Source organism: Peromyscus leucopus, chromosome 16_21 (assembly GCF_004664715.2).
Source record: "Peromyscus leucopus breed LL Stock chromosome 16_21, UCI_PerLeu_2.1, whole genome shotgun sequence".
In the NCBI taxonomy this organism is placed as follows: domain Eukaryota; kingdom Metazoa; phylum Chordata; class Mammalia; order Rodentia; family Cricetidae; genus Peromyscus; species Peromyscus leucopus.
In genome coordinates this window covers 49526201-49535861 of record NC_051084.1, presented here as the reverse complement: position 1 = coordinate 49535861, position 9661 = coordinate 49526201, and the positions used below count along the sequence as shown (strand labels likewise).

The following is a 9661-nucleotide window of genomic DNA, read 5'->3' as shown; positions in this document are numbered from 1 at the left end:
GGAGCCCCGAAGGGCTCATGGCCATTGCATGATGAAAAATGAACTTAGACTAATTTCAAAAGTACCCACAGTCTTTGTCGGTGACAACACTATTTAAAAGCACAAAGTGAAAAGCTCTCTTGAGACTCAAGGCAGACTTTTAGCTATATAACCCCCTGTAAACCTTTTTTTTTTTTTAAAAAAAAATTACATCATTCCAACACACAATGGCACAGAATATATACATTCTCACCCTAAAGGGAAGAATATGGGCATTATGAGTTAATATTGGACCAAAGTAAGACCAAAACCCAGCAGGACAAACACTAAATCCCTAGAGATCCATGTCTGGTATCTGGGACTTTCAAAGAGCTCCACTTAAAGCTTCCATAGCTTTTCCAGACAGAGCCGCCAGCTTGGAACTGGGTTAAAACACATAAGTGCCAGTAACCATATCGATGGCCATAGCCATGTCAGAGCAGCACATGGCGATTGAAATTCAAGGTATCAGTCCACCAGGAGGAAAACTCTCTGATGGCTAAATCTCGATAAAGCAAGGCCACAGGACTACAGACCCTGGAATGTCTTTTGCTTCTGCTGAGCCTTCACATGCTGCTGCTATAATCTTCCCCCGGTATCTGGCAACAGTATGAATGGATGCGGGGAGACCCTCCCTACTTGTGTTATAGTGTGTTTATATCCTGAGAACATCTTAATCTACTGGGCCTTTATATCTGTGGATTGTCAGGAAGATGCTTCCTCCTTCAGCTGTATTGTCTAATTGATACAGAGTTTTGATGTATAAGAAAAAATACTAGGGTATGTTTCATAGCTAAGGCCTATGAGTTCCACTTAGACTCTGCTTTAGATCACAGCTCAGATTTATGATTTAGGAAAACATCTGAGTCCAGGAGCCAGGCTGGCTCAAATGCCTTTAATCTTAATGCTGAGAAATGCAGTCACAGGTTTCATGTGAATCATTAGCTGACACAAAGCTTCAAAATAGCTTTAGATTAGAGCAGATGCCTTGCTAGTGGTTTTTAAGATAAACATTCCCAGGAAAGCGGTCCATAGTTCACAAAGACACATAGCTAGGATCATAAGTACAAAACAGCCTGATTATTGCTAGCCTGGCGAATGATTAATTCCTTGCACCCATTCCTGACCTCACTTTGTGAAAATAAATTCTGACTAGTCAGGGCTACAGAAAATAATTTGACTCGGTAGCCCCAGTAAAGGACTACAGGTTTCTTTTGATAGTCAGGAGTCACACACAGGGTAGAAAGTACATTTTAAGATTTCAGTGATATAGTGTCATGGTTTTCTCAGAAAGTGCCAACTGAGCTGATACTAAAAGATATGCGTGCGCTTTCTCGTGGGTACCTCTTAGGCAGTGGGCTGTGCCAAGATGAAACTGAGTATCTCCTTCCCCGCCACCCGCTGTCAGGAACTCATCGAAGTGGACGACGATGCAAGCTTCAGTATGTTCTATGAGAAGCACACGGCCACAGAAGTAGCTGCTGATGCTCTGGGTGGAGAGTGGAAGGATCGTGTGCTCCTACTCAGTGGCGGGAATGACAAACAAGGTTTTCCCATGAAGCAAGGCGTGTTGACCCATGGCAGAGTGTGTTTTTGAGTAAGGGACATTCTTGTCGGAGAACAGGAGAGAGGAAGCACAAGTCTGTTCGAAGATGGAAGGTGGATGCCAACCTGAATGTTCTCAACCTGCCCATTGTAAAAAAAAAAAAAAAAAGGAGAGAAAGATATTCCTGGACTGACAGATACTACTGTGACTCGTCGGTTAGGACCTAAAGGAGCTAGCAGAATCCGAAGGTTTTTTAATCTTTCTAAAGAAGATGATGTCTGCCAATAGAGAAAGCCGTTAAACAAAGAAGGTAAGAAGCCCAGGACCAAAGCACCCAAGATTCAGCGTCTTCTTACTCCACGTGTCCTGCAACACAAAATGCTGGCAGATTGTTCTGAAGAAACAAGGAACAAAGAAAAACAAGGGAGAGGCTGCAGAATATGCTAAACTTTTGGCCGAGAGAATGAAGGAAGCCCAAGAAAAGGACCAGGAATAGATCACCAAGAAACGTAGACTATCCTCACTGAGAGCTTCTACTTCCAAATCTGAGTCCAGTCAAAAATAAGTCTTTAAGGGTAACAAATAAATGATCATACCTTAAATATATATACACGCGCTCTCAGAAATGTTGACCTGAGCCCAAACTAGAGAATTTATGACATTCCAGGCATTCCATGTCCCGAGACACTCCTGGCCTCTGAGATGGGAGAGGGCATGCGGATTTACGACTTCTGACTCCAGGGTGTTAGTTCAAAATGTTTACATAGTCGTGGGTTCTGTAATCATCCACTTAAAAGTGGAATGTAACCTTTGTATGACTCCTGTATTGCCTGGAAGAGTTTGTTGGGGGTATACACGCTGTAAAAAGACACAAGAGAGGAGAATAAAGAAAGGAAACACGAAGAGAGTGTGTGGGTGTCTTGATTCCCTAGAGTCTTAGTTTATAAGTCCCCATGCACTGCCTTGGAGGCTGGCCCCTCAAGGTGGCGATATATAGGCCTATGGGGACATGTTATTTTCACACCACAATACATGTCTTCTTTATCTCTGACATTCTGCTTCACTCTTATGAGAATCCTTGTAATTATACAAGGTTTACACAGATACTCAGAATAACCCTCTCATTTCATGATCCTTCCCCACATTTGAAAAGTCCCTTTTACCATGGAAGGTAACTTAATCACAGCTGTTAAGGAACAGAGGTGGTGATCTTTGTGTGTAGGGCATTATTTCACTTACACAAAGACACTAAAGAGACAATACATTTGCAATAAGAACAACTGCCTTTTAATTTGGTGAATTCAGTCCTAAATCTCAGTACTCTCCTCACTTTGTTTTGTACAAGCCGTTTATTTTTTAGAGATGAACCTCCATCATCACCCCTGACACACAAATTAGCGTAAGTACACAAGACACAGATGACTACTTATTATTATATAATAAGACAAATTGGCCCTGAGTTCACTGCTATTAATTTTCAACGTTTACAATCTAGAACTTAAAATCATGTACCTTGGAGAGCACCAGCCCGAAGGATAGCTTGATAACATCCAACTAATGCTTCATCTGCAGTGAGGAAGAGATACAGCTCGTGCTTGGCTCACTTTTTCCTTTTAATTCTGACTAGGAGGCTAGGTCTTCAAACTCAGTTGACTTGTTCTAGAAAATCTCTCACAAATATGCCCAAAGATTTGTCTCCAAAGTGATTTTATATCCTGTGTAACTGACAATCAATATAAACCATCACACATGCCCAGAGATTTGCTTCCATGGTGTTTCCAAATACCATCAGTTGACAACAAAGTTTAACCACCATACTTACTTTCTGAAGTAGTAGAAATAGTTATTGTATCTTGCATTAGGCAGCAGCCAGTTTAAATTGGTCCATTCCTGCTGAGGATTAGAATAATGAACATGAGTACTTCTCTTTAGTCTCACCATTTATATTAAAGTTACTATATAATATGACTCAAGAACTTGTTACCTGTTATTATTTGGTCTAATGATATCCTTTAAAAGTAAAGACTCTGCCATGCAAGAGAAAGATAAACAAAAGTTTAAAAACCCCAAAACTAGAGTGATGTGTGCTGTGGAATATTTAACTATGTAAAGGTGCATTACATTTGTTTAACTAGGCAAAGATGTGTTGCATTTGTTTATGCTGCATTTGTTCAATTATGTAAAGATGTGTGGCTGTTTCACCTTGCCTCCCTAAGGCACCTGAATGGTCTATTAAAGAGATGAATAGCCAATAGCTAGGCAGAGGATGGCTAGGCAGGGCTGGCGGACAGAGAGACTAAGTAGGAGAGAGAATAGAAGGAGGAGGAGATGGAGGGAAAAGGAGAGGGAGATGGAAGATGCCCAGGGTCAGAAGCCAGGCAGCTGCCAGCCAGACATGAGAAGCAGTGAAAGGAGGAGAGAGAGAGAGAGAGAGAGAGAGAGAGAGAGAGAGAGAGAGAAGAGGTAAAAAGCACTGAGGCAAAGTGTAGATAAAGTGAAACAGATTAAGATAAGAACTACAATAAGGCATTCATAACTAACAATAAGCCTCCATGTCATGATTTGGGAGCCGGTGGTGGCCCAAAAGAAGAAGCCTGTTACAGATGTGTACATACACCTGACAACTCAGGCAATGTGTCCTTAGTCCTTCAAGATTTGATACCCAAATTAAACCACTGACAGATTATGCCTTAAGTTTTTTTTACAGGTTTTTTAATTTGCATATTAAAATCTTTGCATTCCAATAATTAAAATCATTTGAACAAAAATGACACTCTGATTAAACTGCATTCTGCTGCTGGTAAGATATCTTCGACCATTGTAGATCTTACTCTAGATTTCACCACCTCTGGCCAGGTTCTTCCTCTACAGATGTGGAAGTCTTCCTGTCACACAGACCGGCAGATGGTAGAGTCAGGCATGACCCTTCGTTGTCTGTGGTTCCCGGCGATGTGAAAGGGGCGGTACAGCTACTTAAACTTGCTCTTTACATTTTTACAAGGTTAAATAGGGGACCAGATTAGCAGAAGAAGGCAGTCTTGCATATCAGAGCTCCCTCCTTGTCACAACTCGCCTGCTCATTTCTCCTGGTCCATTGCTTATTGTGAGGGCAGAAGATTTTTCTCTTGTGTTTCTGTCTTCTTCAGTTTCAACTGCTCCATGTTGTGTTTGTCACCCTGGCTGCAGAAAGCACTGTGAAACTTGTGAATAAGAAGAGCTGGCCGGGTGGTGGTGGCACATGCCTTTAATCTCAGTACTCGGGAGGCAGAGGCAGGCGGATTGCTGTGAGTTCAAGGCCAGCCTGGTCTCCGAAGCGAGTTCCAGGAAAGGTGCAAAGCAACACAGAGAAACCCTGTCTTGAAAAACCAAAAAAAGAAGAAGAAGAAGAAGGAGAAGGAGAAGAAGAAGAAGAAGAAGAAGAAGAAGAAGAAGAAGAAGAAGAAGAAGAAGAAGAAGAAGAGCTGGATCAGCTCATAGCTGTGCCAAGTGTCACAATTCACTAGCGTCACAGTTCTCAAGAAGTTCATGACAGGAAAAATCCTCTTCTCTGAGGTGTTACTCCGAGGATTTAACAGAATAACCTTTGTAAACTTTATTGTTCATGTGGTTTGGTATCCTCAAAAATGACATCTTTTCTTCCCGATTCCATTCAAATCATAATCCTCTAACTTCCAGGCTAAGACCTTCCTGTGTCTCCCTTAAATCAGACAGTTTGAAGTGTGTGGTCCATGCATAGGGTACTGTCTTAGTTGCTTTTCCATCTATGACAAAGCACCATGACCAAGGCAACATACAAAAGAAACTGTTTAAGTGGGATTATCGGTTCAGAGGGTTAGGTGTCCATGATGGCGGAGCAAAGGCATGATGGCAGGAAGAGTTGAGAGTTCACATCTCGATCTGTAAGCAGGATGCAGAGAAAGAACCCTGGGAGTTGCACGTCATCTTTTGAAAATTTAAAGCCCATCCCCAGCGTCACACCTACCCCAACAAGACCACACCTACTCCAACAAGGACAAACCTCCTAATTATTCCCAAACAGTTCCACCAACAGAGGACCAAGCATTAAAGCATGTGAGCCTAGGGGACCCATTCTCATTCAAATCATCACAGGTCTATATTCCTATTCAGCCTGAAGAAGTTTTAGGAAAAAAAAGAATGCTGGCCCTCATCAATCCTTGAAATCAAGGGATCAAAATCTTAGAAGAAATCAAAGCAAGATAAAAAGAAGGAAAATTGACATGGGACAGGAAAGGGATCCCTCACCCTGATTGGCTGAGAATGAATAAAATTTCACAAAAAAGATTACTTCTTTACAGTGAAAATATGTCTTAATATCTTTTTGTAAAATAAAATCTGAGGGTTTGTTTTCAAAGTTGCCTTGAGCTATCTTCACTCCAGCTCCAAGTGAACAGAGAACATTGCCTGTTAATGCTTCCTAGTCTAGTTATGCTCCACCCCAAACCCTGCTAAGCTACCCACTCGGCTAAACTAAGGGCTTGGAGTAGAAAATGACTAATAGCCAAGCTTGCCTGCAATGGCGTGTGCCTGAGAGGCTTTCAAACGAACAGGATGTAAAACAGAGAGAGGAAATCAATGCACGGATCTTATGGAGGAAGGGGGAAATGCAGGAGTGAATGGTGAGTCCTCCATGATCTGCAAGACTGTGCCTTCCAGAGTGCTCAGTAAGAGGACAGGGAGGAAGGGTGATCAGTGTACAAAAGCCCTTCTTGGCGCTCAATCAGCATACCTGCTGTTCTAGGCTGATGCCCAGCCTTGTAACTTTGGAAGATAAACTCACTTTCGCTACCGTGAGTCCCCGGGCTCTTACTGTGAAGTGGGACTCATTGTTCTCACACTTGTGATCCTGATGTAGTGAGGATTTCTTGGACCCCTTTGCCCTGTTCTTCTCTCCTCACTCTGTAATGTAATCCAAAGCACCCCTGAACCCACCCTGGGATTTCATTTGCAAAAACCAACAAAACCCAAACCAAAAAACCCCAAACACTTAGTCTAATCCTTTAAATGATTTAAAAAACATGACTTCAAGGCCATCAAAGTCATATATATGTACTATTATGACACTTAAACAAAAACTTCAAGACCTTTCTGAAAAGTCTTTCATTATTCTAGGGCGTATAATGCTATAATTTTCTTTCATTATTTACTCACTCATTTACTATTTTACTTTGAGACATAATCCTGTTTGGACCGGAACTTGTTATGTAGACCAGGTTGGCCTCAAATCTGAAGCAATCCTCCTGCCTCTGCCTCCTGGGAGTTAGGATTACAGTAGTGCGTCACCGTGATCTGTAATATCGTCTTAGTCTCTTTTCCTGTTGCTGTGGATAGAAGCAACTTAAGGGAGATAAGGTTTATTTTGAGCTCACAGTTAAAGGCTATATAATCCATGGTGGTGGTAAAAATCAAAGGCAGGAGCTTGAATCAGCTGGTGCATTGAGTCAACCATCTGGGCTTCCTTTCTTTGGTTATATAGTGCAGATATTCAGCCAGGGACCAGGGCCACCACAGTGGGTAGGGTTTCCCAACTCATTAACATCATCGAGACAATTCCTCACAGATGTGCCCAGAGGCCCATCTCCCATGCAATTTTAGGTTTTGTCAAGCTGACACTTAACACTGTCACACTGTGCTTTCCTTAAGCTTCTCTCTCCTTTAATGCCCATCTATACTTAAACTTTTTCTTAGTAAATTCCAATTTTACTGCATAAAAGAGGTAAAAACTAGGGGCTGGAGAGATGGCCCAGCAGTTAAGAGTATCACTGGCTGCTCTTCCAGAGGACCAGGGTTCAATTCCCAGCACCCACAAGGCAGCTCACAACCGTCTGTAACTCCAGTTCCAGGGGATCTGACACTTTCACAATCAATGTCCATAAAATAAAGTTAAGCAAATTATTTTTTAAAAAGGTTAAAAATTTCCAACCAAATCCTAGAGCTAAATTTACCAGTGCTTGACATTTATGGCTCAAAAATTATTTTTATCATGGATAAATAATCTCTCATTTTTAAATTTGAAATTTTTCATTTCAAAGTTACTGTATGTGAAGTATAATTCTCATGCAGAAAAAAAAATATGGATGAGAGTAGAGCTTGAGTTTCATTATTGCATAAAGGTAGAATGCTTGGCTAGCATGAATGAGGCCCTGGGTTTATAGAAAGTACAGTTTGAACATTCACAAATACACAAATATACACACACATTACTAGCAGCAAGATTAACAGAGATTACCTTCCCAGCACCCGGGAAGCCCCTTCATTCGGTCACAACTCCTTGCACATCACAGGACTATTACCTTAACTTCCAGCATCTCAGTCTTTCAGTTTTGGTTCTTTATAGTGAAAAATTGCAGGATGGCCTATATTTAATTACAAGGGCTGGAGGATGGAGGAGGTTCGGGTCTGGAAAGGGGCAGTGAGGGAAGTTAATAGCTAACTGCTGTGGGCTCGAGCCAGGGCTCTTCCACATTCTTGAATGAAAGCTGAAATGCTGACTCAAAACCGTAGGACTGCAATGCCCACCGCATTCTGTCTAGGATGTGCCTGGAGCAAAAATGGATCGTACAGGCTGTCTAGCTATGGCCAATGTAGGTTTTCCTTGCCAAAGTTTCATTTTAATGCTTTCGACTTGGAGGTCCTTACTTTTAAGCTCTGCTGCTATTGGTGGGGCTCTTTTTTTTTTTTTTTTTCCATCTGTAATGCACAAACTGCACAAACCCTTTTAGTTCCAAGAACTTTTCGTGTCAAGAGTTTTGAGTTGACAGCAGAAATGAACTGGACACTAGGCATGATGACACAGTCTTGTAATTCCAGCCCTCAAGAGGTTGGCACAGGAGGATGGTGAGTTAAAATCCAGCCTTAGCTGCAAGTACTTGGCCAGCCTCAGATATATAGCCAGACCCTGTCTCTACAAACACCAAAAGCCCACAAACATACACACATACAAAACAAAACCAAAAAGGAAGGAGAAAAAAAAATGGACTTAACGTGTAACATGTACTTTTGTGTCTAGTATTTTATGTTTAACTGTAAGTTTCTGTCATTTTCTGTGTTGTTGTCTACAGTTTCAGAGGGTCCTTTGCATTACTGTGCAGTGTTTCCATTACACAATATTGATGGTCTAGTCATGACTGATTGTCTATTGATGGTCTTTTGGGTTATTCCCATTTGAGGACCATTAGGACAGGAGCAGCCATGACACCTTCTTCTGACACCTGTCTGCCTGTACATCACAAGTACAGTTCCTATCGGTTGTGTGACCAAGGACCTGTGGGTCGCAGGGTGCACAACTGTAACAAACTGTCCTTGTTTTTCAAAGAGGTTGCTTCAGCACCACAATCAAATTCAGTTATGTCACATGCTTGTCAACACTTGGTGTTTTAGGTCACCATTTTCTGTTTTATTCTGAGGTATATAGAAGCAACGGAAACATGTTTATTTTCTTTGAGACGGGGTCTCTTGTCATTCAGGATGACCTTGACTTCCTGATCTTCTTCCCACCATCTGGGGTCCTAGGATCACAGACATGTTCTCTCACACCACGTTTGAAGCCCATCTGGATTGCTTTTGGCAGGGCCTTTTCATTTGCCGGTTGGTTCCAGATGGTTAAGCATCTCAGACTTCTATTTTGTCCAGTCATACTCTGCGAGCTGCATGAGTTCGTCTTCACTCAAGATTGTTTGGCTCACTCTACCACTCCGATGCTACCAGGGGCATCCCAGTTAGTGGCAGACTTGTGGGGCTCCTGAAAGGGAAACAGAGAACTCCCGTCAGCAGGTTTGCACATCCTGCTCACCTTGGTCTCCTTGGGTACCAAAGGCCTGAGGCTCTGCAAACCCAGCCCGCTCTTTCACCGCCAGCGCAGGGCGGGGCCGGCGCGGGGGAGCATGCGCAGTCGAGGTGGCGCATGCTCTTCTGCGTGGCGGGCGGGAGCCGGGCGCGCCCTTCATCCCAGCCGGAGTGGGCGACGTGTGTGTCTCCGTGCATCGGGATTCCTAATAAAGTTCGCCAGAAAAACCATAACCGTTCTGCAAGAGCGGAGCGGGGTGCGAGGCGTCCGCGGGGAGGAGCCGGGCTCGGTGC

At 42.8% G+C, this 9661-nt stretch overlaps 1 pseudogene; it reads left to right on the top strand.

The window, feature by feature from the left end:
* The first annotated feature begins 1387 nt into the window (after positions 1 to 1387).
* LOC114690558 lies at positions 1388 to 2157 on the top strand (annotated as a pseudogene).
* The last annotated feature ends 7504 nt before the right edge of the window (positions 2158 to 9661 follow it).